We start from the raw sequence: 9,156 nt of genomic DNA, 5'->3' as shown, positions 1-9,156 counted from the left end.
TTACCTACATTTGCAGAATTTTTTTTTAATAATTGATGACAAATAAGTTTTACCCTTAACTTGTTGAGATGTGTAGATAATTTTCTTTTAACCTATGCTTATAATCTTCCTGAAATAAGCTTTAGTTAATGTACATGGTGCTGGTACTGCATTAATGCAGCTGCACCCAGAGAGGTGATGGTTGATGCATTGCAGGCACAGCATAAGGTCCCCACTGGTGTTCCAGGGTGCTGTGGCCACTTGGAGTGTGATCATGGAACTCAGCATTCCTCTACTGCTCCTGCCAGTGGAGCTGTGCTGCTGTTAAGGCAAAAGTACAAAAGTTCTTCTCACAGGAGGGAAGAACTTAGGCAACGTTCCAGCCAGGAGGCAATGAAATGTACGATAAAGAAAGATAGGAGCAATACTTGGCCTCAGTGTAACCCGTGTGCAATCACTGTCTGGCTTTGGATAAGATTCATCTGGTTGGCTGGAAGAGGCTGCTGACAAGCACCTGCACAGCAGCTGAAGAAACCTCACCTTTCTGAAGGGCTTTTAAATGAAGAATTTTAGAAGGACAATGGCAAATGCTCCCATGAAACCACATTTGGCAAACCAGTTCTTTGTCATACCAGAAGAGAGGCTAATCTGAGTTGAACAGCAGCCACTTACAACACAGTTTAAATTTTAAAGAAGAATTTATTTAATTTCCAATAGGATGGCTGGGTTCTGCAACAGCAGTTTCACAGAGCGTAGGGAAAAATTGGGACACATTTAGGTTGTATCATCTCAAGCACATGAGGGAAAAGGAAGTTAAGCTGCAAATTTGATATGCTTTCAATTGATGTTTTGCTGACCTTCAACAAGGCAGCCTGATGTTAACACTAATAATTCTGCATGATGATCATAATTTCAATGGAACTTCATTTAACAATGTGTTTTGGCTGTTTAGGTAAGTGTTGCTTTTTTTTGTTGTTGTGTTTTGCTTTTAAATAGTTACCTGTAATTCTTGAGTCGGACTTAAAAAAAAACTTACGGCATATCCACCTCAAATACACATGTGAGACAAGGATAATATTAATTATTTTTTAATAATGCTGAAAGCAAGATTTAAAAGCATGAGAAATCAAAAAGCATTTTCACAAAGAAATTATTGCAGGCAAAGCATAGAGGAACAAATTGAACACTTCAACACCCAAAATGATTTTAGGTTAATGTATGCACCATCTTTTTAGGACTTCTGACTTGAATATTTTTTATGACAAATGATGACTGTAGAATTTTAAAATGTTAAGGAGGATTTATTCTAGATCAGATAGGTACTGAAATACAAAGCAGATAAGGATTCATTATTCTTATTCAATACAAATTGCAGTGGATAATGCTAAAGGCATTCCATACGAGTTAAAAAATCAGCAAAAGAATTTTTATCAGTGATATTTTTCAGAAAAATGGTAAAGTCTCAAGATGGAAATGTAGCACAGTCAATAGCACAACTGTGTTTTAAACAACAAACTGAATGAACAGAAAAACTGAAATTAATGATTATTTCTTTAACTTGAACAGCTTCTAGGTTTTCATTTACACACTACATCAATTCTGCTGCTTTTATTATCCCTATACTGTCCATATTGTTCTCTACAAGATTTTAGTTGTTGCATTGTAAAGATGGAGCTGCCTGACTCCTTTACATATAATGAATGTGTGTTTTTTTCCTATGGACAAAATAGAAAAAAGTATTTGCTTTTTTTTGATAAAACTGATCAGATGCCATTTTAGGGTGAGATATTAAAAAAATTGACTTAGTTAATTGAGTTAGTTATGTCTTGCTGTGAAATGTGCCTGAGTGATAAACAGAATAAAATTTAGAAGAAAATCATGCAGTTTGCTTTTATTATTAGTTCTTCACTTTAATGTTATAAATGACAGAAAAAAGCAAATTATAATTCTTGATACAGCATATGAAAGTAATTGTCTCAGCAGTCATGGGATTAGATTTTATAGGATTGGCACATTTGTAATGATCATCAATGCCATTAGAATGTAAAAAGAGTTACTTGATACCCACACAGTGGTTTCACTTTAGAATAAAATATTTTGAGCATATATTGCACAATGTCTCATGTATCAATCACTTTGCATGCTGACAGTGAGAGAAAAATGTATTGAAAGCAGGAAGGAGTGAAAAGTTTGATTTCTTCTGATGCTGTCCAAGTCAGCATCTTCTTAAAAGCCAGACAAGAGACCTGATGAGAGAACAGGGGTCTGCGTGGCCTCTCTTATTAAATGGAGGTGAATTTGATGTTACAAACTACTTGTCAGCAAGTACCTAATGGAAGAAGTTGAAATCAAATTTAAAAACCCACCTCTAAAATGCTGTAGACTGGTAGTTTTAATCCTTTAGAAGTCATTCATTAGAAGTAGTGCTGGACAAGAACTCCTACATGGGAACAAAAATTGCAGTGTCTTTTTCTATAACCTTGATGAATTTTTCACTATAGACTAATGAATCATTCTGAATTACTCCTTTTGATCGTTCTTTACCTGGCAGAGAGTGTTTAATATTCTTCAGACTCAATCTCTTTTTATAAAGCTTTTTCTTGAAAATAAAAAATATGTTTATCAGCAAGTATGCAGAAAATCTTCATTTATTGCACACAAACAATGATGGAGGACTTTAACACATCAGATTAAAAGTACTTTAGCCAGAAATCAATTGCCATTGTTCAAGGAAGAAGTAACTAGTAAGTAGGCTTGAAAATTTAATTTAATAATGATTTTACAGTATTAATTTTTAATATTTTTTTTAATATTCAAACACTTCTTTAATGTTTAAATTATTTATTTGAAATACAGCTTTAATGACAACTTTTTGTTGCTTTACCTTTGAAATTTATGTATATTTCTCCATTAGCTACAGGTCACAGTAATTTAAGAGTCATCCAAATACCAAAAAATATAAATATATCAGTCGGAGACTACACTAAAATCATTTGTATTTGGCAAAAATCTATTGAGAGGTGTAGAACAAGCTGGCATTTTGTTAATAAAGTGAACATCTATCCTAAAAGTATATAGTCAAAACGTCTCTATTCATCCAACATCATGCATGAAAACAAGGATGTGCAAACAAAAAAGTCATCAAATCTGCCAGTGTAAATGGCACTGGATTTTACTGCTGTGAGATAATTATTGAAATACCTTTCTTTAACAAAATACATTGAAATGGGATAACAGTGATTGTTGAAGAGAAAGGTAGGCTAGCAAGAACATGTGTGTGCCATTTCCCTTGTCATCATAAAGATTCTTCAGTTTGAAATATATTATGCATTTCCTGCTTCTCCCACCTTCCTCCCTCAACACTCTGGATCTCAGGACGGAAGAGACAAACACAAAGAGGGCCTGAACAATTATTAATGACAATTGAATTAAACTCTCTGCCTTAATATCTCCTGTGTAGAGTTTGTTTTCCTCCATAAGGATTTGCTAATAGGAATTATTACCTAAGGTTTACAAAAGTGCTGTGCCTGAGCTGTGTGTTTCACACAAGACCCAACCACAGTTCCTCCTCAGAGGAGGAGGATAGATGTGAGACCCTGAGTGAATCTGCTGTGTGGTTACAGGGGCCTGCAGTGATCACATGGTTACTCTGCTCAGTAATCTGTAACCTTTACTAACCATTTTATTTTTTTATTACAAGTTCTTAATAAAAAGTGAGAAATAAATCAATATGGATGATAGAGCAGTATGGACCCTATGTGGATTTGTGTCCAGAAGATTGTTGTGGCTGATTGTTCAATATGTACCATGTCTCCCTGTTTTACCAAAGTCATATGCTAACTTTTACAGGGGAGCAATTTAAGGTCCTAACTCTGAGTTAAAAATTCAAGCATTTAAAAGCATGTTTACATTTAGTATTCACACACATTAAAATTTTCAGCAATAGGAGTGAGGTCTCTTTTACCTTAACTTATTGATATAATCTGAGACAAGCAGAAGACAATTTACCTCACTTCTGTTATACAACTAACTCAAGACATTATGCACCAGCTCTGTAAGATGCTGATCTTCAGCTCTCTTTATAGCTTTCAAATGCAGTGAAAGACTAGGAGAACTAGCTATGATTTGACCTTTAGCACTATCAAACATCACTCACAGACTGGTCAAGTCACAGGAAGCCTTTCCCATCATGCAGTACACTCCAGTTTTGGACAGTATTTTATACTATGGGTCAGCTGATCCAAAGAGAAGCACAAAATTATCAAAGATGTAGAAAACATCAGTGCCAGAGAATCCATGAAGTAGTGTTCAAAATAGTGGAAAATGAATGTAGATTATTTTAACACTTTAACAGTCATTTAATGTCTACAATGTGTTAGGGAATCTGATCTCTTACTTGGTCAAGTACAAGCAGAAAAGACTTGTGTTACATACTGGGAGGAGGGGGAGTGTCAATCTGCAGGAGCTGTAGGAGGTTCTGACATTACTGATCATCAGGCATGCATCCCTCAGGAATGGGAAAGTGACCTTGCAACTGATTCACTCTTGAAACAGTTTTTAATTTTACCTGCCTTTTCTTTTCCTGTGATGTTCTTTTATCTTTGACCAGCACTTTATATAAAATACATGATTGCAGAAGATTGCTCACTGGAAAGGAGATGTTTGGAAAAATGGCCATCCTTCCTTTTTCAGTGGAGGCAGGAAGCTTGTATCTGTGCTACAAAAAGAAACAGCACTCCACCCTATCTGGTGAGTTACAGTATTTCCATTAGCACATCTAAGTTACATGCTTGGTTTGAGACCGCTGGAGAGGTGAACTTAAGAGGTATTTCAGTATATAACTTGGCTCACCTGGCCCTGGTCTGCTGAGGCATCTCGAGCTGGCAGGAGGGATCAGAGGCACAGCTTGTAGTCCAGGTGAGTGTTCTTGCAGCCACTTGCTTTCATTATTTGTCTTTTGAGGAGAGTCATCACTTAAACAGGAGATCTTGACCTGGCTAAGGTATTCAAGGATATCAGTTCTGATAATTTCTTGCTGGTTTCTGACTGAAAAAGTGAGGAGCCAGGACTTAGCTCTGCATCATAGTCTCTTATTCCTGGTAGTGACAACTGGAAGTAACATCTGAAAGACTCAGCCTTGAACACATGGTTCATAGTTTTTTCCAAGCTGTAATTTCGTTTTAATTAATTATTAATTTGGGTTGGTAGGGGGCTTTAGAGGGCAGTGTTGTTTGTTCATTTGGGTTTGGGTTTTTTGTTGTGTTTGGAGGGGTTTTTTTTAAATGTAGAACTTTAAAAGTAGAAGAAGTCATAGGAAAACAATGGTGAATGACAAAGGTGCAGGACAAATATAAATGTAGGACAGCGGTGGGCAGAGGGCTCAGATCAGTGAGGTAATCTAAGGCAGCCTCTTCAGTAACTGAGCTGTTTTCAGCTTATTTCACTTACAGCCTGAATACCACTCTAGTGCCTGTCATCAAGACTAGTTGTACCAGAGCTCTGCACTCTTCATCTCGGTGTTTATCGAGCTCAGGGGAGTATGGGTGTGGCTCTGGAAATGGGCAGTAAGTAAGCACTGACTGGAACTTGGGTATTGCTGAAGTCCTGCACAGCTTCCTGTGCTGACAGGAGAGCAGGAGCAGATGATGGAGGTGGAAGAGCTTCATGGGAGAAATGAATCCACCAGGGAAGCAGCTGTGGAAAACTCATCATGTAATTCTGCTGAATGGGTAAGAGGTTTGTAAAAAGACTCTCACTATGAAAGGATTTTCAAAATGAGACACTGGGGAGTGGAACAGAAAGCACACAACAATGTGCTGTTCCTAGGACAGCATCTTCCTACACATGAAAAAGGTTTAAAGTAGAGAAAATACACTCCAAAATAAGAAGAGGTGTATTTATGTAGTGGCAAAGTATTGAAATCTGTTGTTATATTTAATAACACTAAAATTGTCTGGAGAAGAGGGCAGGACAAAGCAGAGAATATCAATATAAAGAAGACTGAGTGAAAGAAAGAAGTGTAGGAGAAGTTAAAAATGGCAATAAAGTCCCTTCATGTGTAACTGTGTGCCAAGCTCAAGGGGCTTGGATCAGCTTCAGCTCATAGGGCCCTTCGAGCAGGCAACACTTGCTGAGAGCAGGTAGCAGATTTCTGGCAAGCTCCTTTCCCATGCAATCATTCATCTTTTAATTACATTAAAACATAAAGTAGGCAAGGGAAAGAATCCCCAATTTAACCTTTGCATGGGTTTCCATTGCAATCAGCTGGACAGGCTTGGGCAAGTCACACAGAGGCGATGAAAAATGCTCAAGCCCAACGTCACAATTGCAGTTACTGAGCTTACAGATTCCCAGGTTGTCCTGTAAGAGAACAGCCTTGGTTTGGTCACATTGGTACTGTGGTCATGGAGAAAGAAAATATCAATGTGCAGATAGTGAAACAGTAATATCTGTCTTTTATAGAGCAATTGTCATTGCTCTAAGAAAAATAAAATACCTGTGAAAATTCATTCCCTGTAAGTAGAGTGCTACTGAAGCTAAGAGACTTAGCTAAGAGACTGGAGATATCATTGAAGAAGATAAGAAGACTACAAGGCATAATGTGGTCTGGTCATAGTAATAAAATATTCTAATTACTAGCTAAGAAGGGACTAATCTTCTGCTTGTTAATATTTCATGAAGATGTAAGAAAACAAGGTTGAGAATGAGAAAACAAGCATCCTAGGGGATGCTGAGTGAAAAGTTCATTAATAGCCAGTTACTGCTCAGAATTTGTGTGGATAAGACTGCTCCAGAGGATGTGTGAATGCAATTAAAATATTTTGCAGCTGCTTTATAATTTAGCAGCTACCAGCCATGGTGATGTGTCATGACATAGATTCAGTATTTTCCTTCATGTAAACAGACCTTTTTGCTGTTTTAGTGGAAGCAGAAACAGTGGTTTTGTAGTGGCATCTTTTTAAATGTTCAAGCAGAATTGGATGTTATAAATCATCTACTGCTAACCAGTAGGTTAGTAAAGCCAGTACATACAATGTGTATAGACACCACATTTCAAACAAATTAAGCCAGTAGTGATGAGCAAATACTATGGTGTCTCTGGAATTGCACTTACTGCCTTCCAATTCTGTATTGCAGAATATAATCGCCTTAATTTAATTTTTTTTCTGATTGGGAAAAAAGTCTTTGCTTACTTGGGAAAAGCTAGTCTCACACTGGTTTATAATATAACTTAGACTTTTCAAGTTTGGAAATTTGGTGGATATTCTGGGTAGGTTTGGGCATCATTTCTAGAACAGTGAACATGAAGGTTCTGTCCGCCTCTGCAAGGCTATTTACAGTCTCATGCCTTTTTTACAATTCTTGGTGTTGAAAAGGAAATCCTGTAACACAAAATTGAGTCAAGCCATGGATTTTATTCTCACCTGTATTGTATGTCACAGCAACACTGAGCAATTAGGTCAGGGGACAACACATAGCTGCAAGTACCCAAGGTAACTTAAGCTGGGAGTGAACATCCTCATGGCAGAACTGCTTCCCATAGCTGTGCTTTTAGTAGCACTTGTCTCTGTCTCTGGAGAATCATCCCATGTTTCCTCAGCTGAGATGCTCAGGGAGTGTTTCCCAGACAGTTCTGCCAGCTGCAGGGGAATTTGGCCTTTGAGGGAATTCCCAGTGCAGTTGATTTTTTTCATCAAGTTCTGCAGGTTTCAGCCAAAATCTAAGCACTTTTGTAGCATTAGTACAAAATTCCAGCTCATGGCAGCATGCATAATGCTCACTGCTTACTGGGGTGTTCTGGTTGTTCAAAATGCACAGAACTGTGATCCAGATTAGTTGGCCATCCCTACCTTGCCTCCTGTTTGACATTTGTCTGGCAGGTACCTCTGTGCTGAACATGGTTCATCAGAACACAGACAGCAAATCCACACATTTATTTGTTTATGCTATCTCAGCTTGAGAATTTGGTTTTATATATCTGTGGGAATAGGTGTTGTATACATTTCAGGCAGATCCTTAATTCTCATGTTTTGCTAAAGGACTTACCTATGTATGCTTAGGAATAGGATGACTTTTGCACTGTCCAGAAAAGCATCTGAATACCACAGCAGTTTGCTTCATTTTACTGCATCAAAAGAGCATCAATCCAGAGGGAAAAGTATGATGAAGTTTTTTGGAAATATCACAGTTAAAAGATTAAGGGGATAAAAATGTTTTCCATTTCAGATTTCATAGAATCTGATCTACACTGGAACTTGACATCTTTAGTATGATAAGTATTTTGTGCCTGCTGCCTAATTAACTTAGAGAATTGAATCTGAACATAGTAAGGCTTTGCCTTTCAACATTAGTACTGAGACTTTATTTTCCTCTGTAATTGTAACTTCATGGCCTGTGTTGCTTTGTGTTTCCTGGGGCTGTGCTGTGTCATGGGTAAAAGTTCATTTTACATCTACTTTATGGGTAAAAATCTTCACTGGTATTTTCTTTGCTTTTTAAGGCTGTGTCTATGCTTTATGAATCACTTGAATGTTTTTGCAATGAATCAAGAGGAAAAGATGACAAATCCACTGCAACTATTGTATCCAATGGAGCAGATGAGCAAATCTCACAAACTAGGGCAGCTGAAAAGTCTAGAATGAGACAAGGATCTGCCATCTACTTTGACATTCACAACTAAACAAAATATGGCTAAATAACTATGAAACTGAAAAATATGATAATTTGCTGCTGAAAGATGGATTACGTGTTTCCTGTCAAAAGCTTGTCAGTGGAACAATACACAAGAAAAACAGTTAGTTCTAAGCACTTTTTGAATGTTTTGTCACTAACAAAATATTATTCTAAGGAGTCTCTGAATTTGGAGGATATGTAATTTAGAAGGCTGTCTTCAGTTCTTCCTCTGGTGTCCAAAAATACTATGTTACCATGCTTTGAAAAAAAAATTCTGGACTGAACAACATTCTCCAATAAAAGCATTCCTTCAGGAAACCCATGTGTGAGTAGGAGATGGTAGAGAAAAAAATGCATGGAGCCTGAGCTCTGAAACTGTCATCAGTACTGACCACATTACAGACACAGAGGCATTCCTGTGGGAAGGGACTGTCAGTGTTAATTCATTCACAAACCAGGAAAAGTCTTCCAGAGAAAGAAGTCTCCTACACACATATACTAGGT

General features: G+C 37.3%; 1 pseudogene; it reads left to right on the top strand.

Moving 5' to 3' along the window:
* Positions 1-879: 879 nt before the first annotated feature.
* On the top strand, positions 880-8,659 carry LOC148184108 (uncharacterized; annotated as a pseudogene).
* The last annotated feature ends 497 nt before the right edge of the window (positions 8,660-9,156 follow it).

This window comes from Pseudopodoces humilis, chromosome 6 (assembly GCF_049639895.1).
Source record: "Pseudopodoces humilis isolate 2021_Gansu_Grassland_sample_001 chromosome 6, ASM4963989v1, whole genome shotgun sequence".
NCBI classification, from domain to species: Eukaryota; Metazoa; Chordata; class Aves; order Passeriformes; family Paridae; genus Pseudopodoces; species Pseudopodoces humilis.
This window is presented reverse-complemented; position numbering and strand designations above follow the sequence as displayed.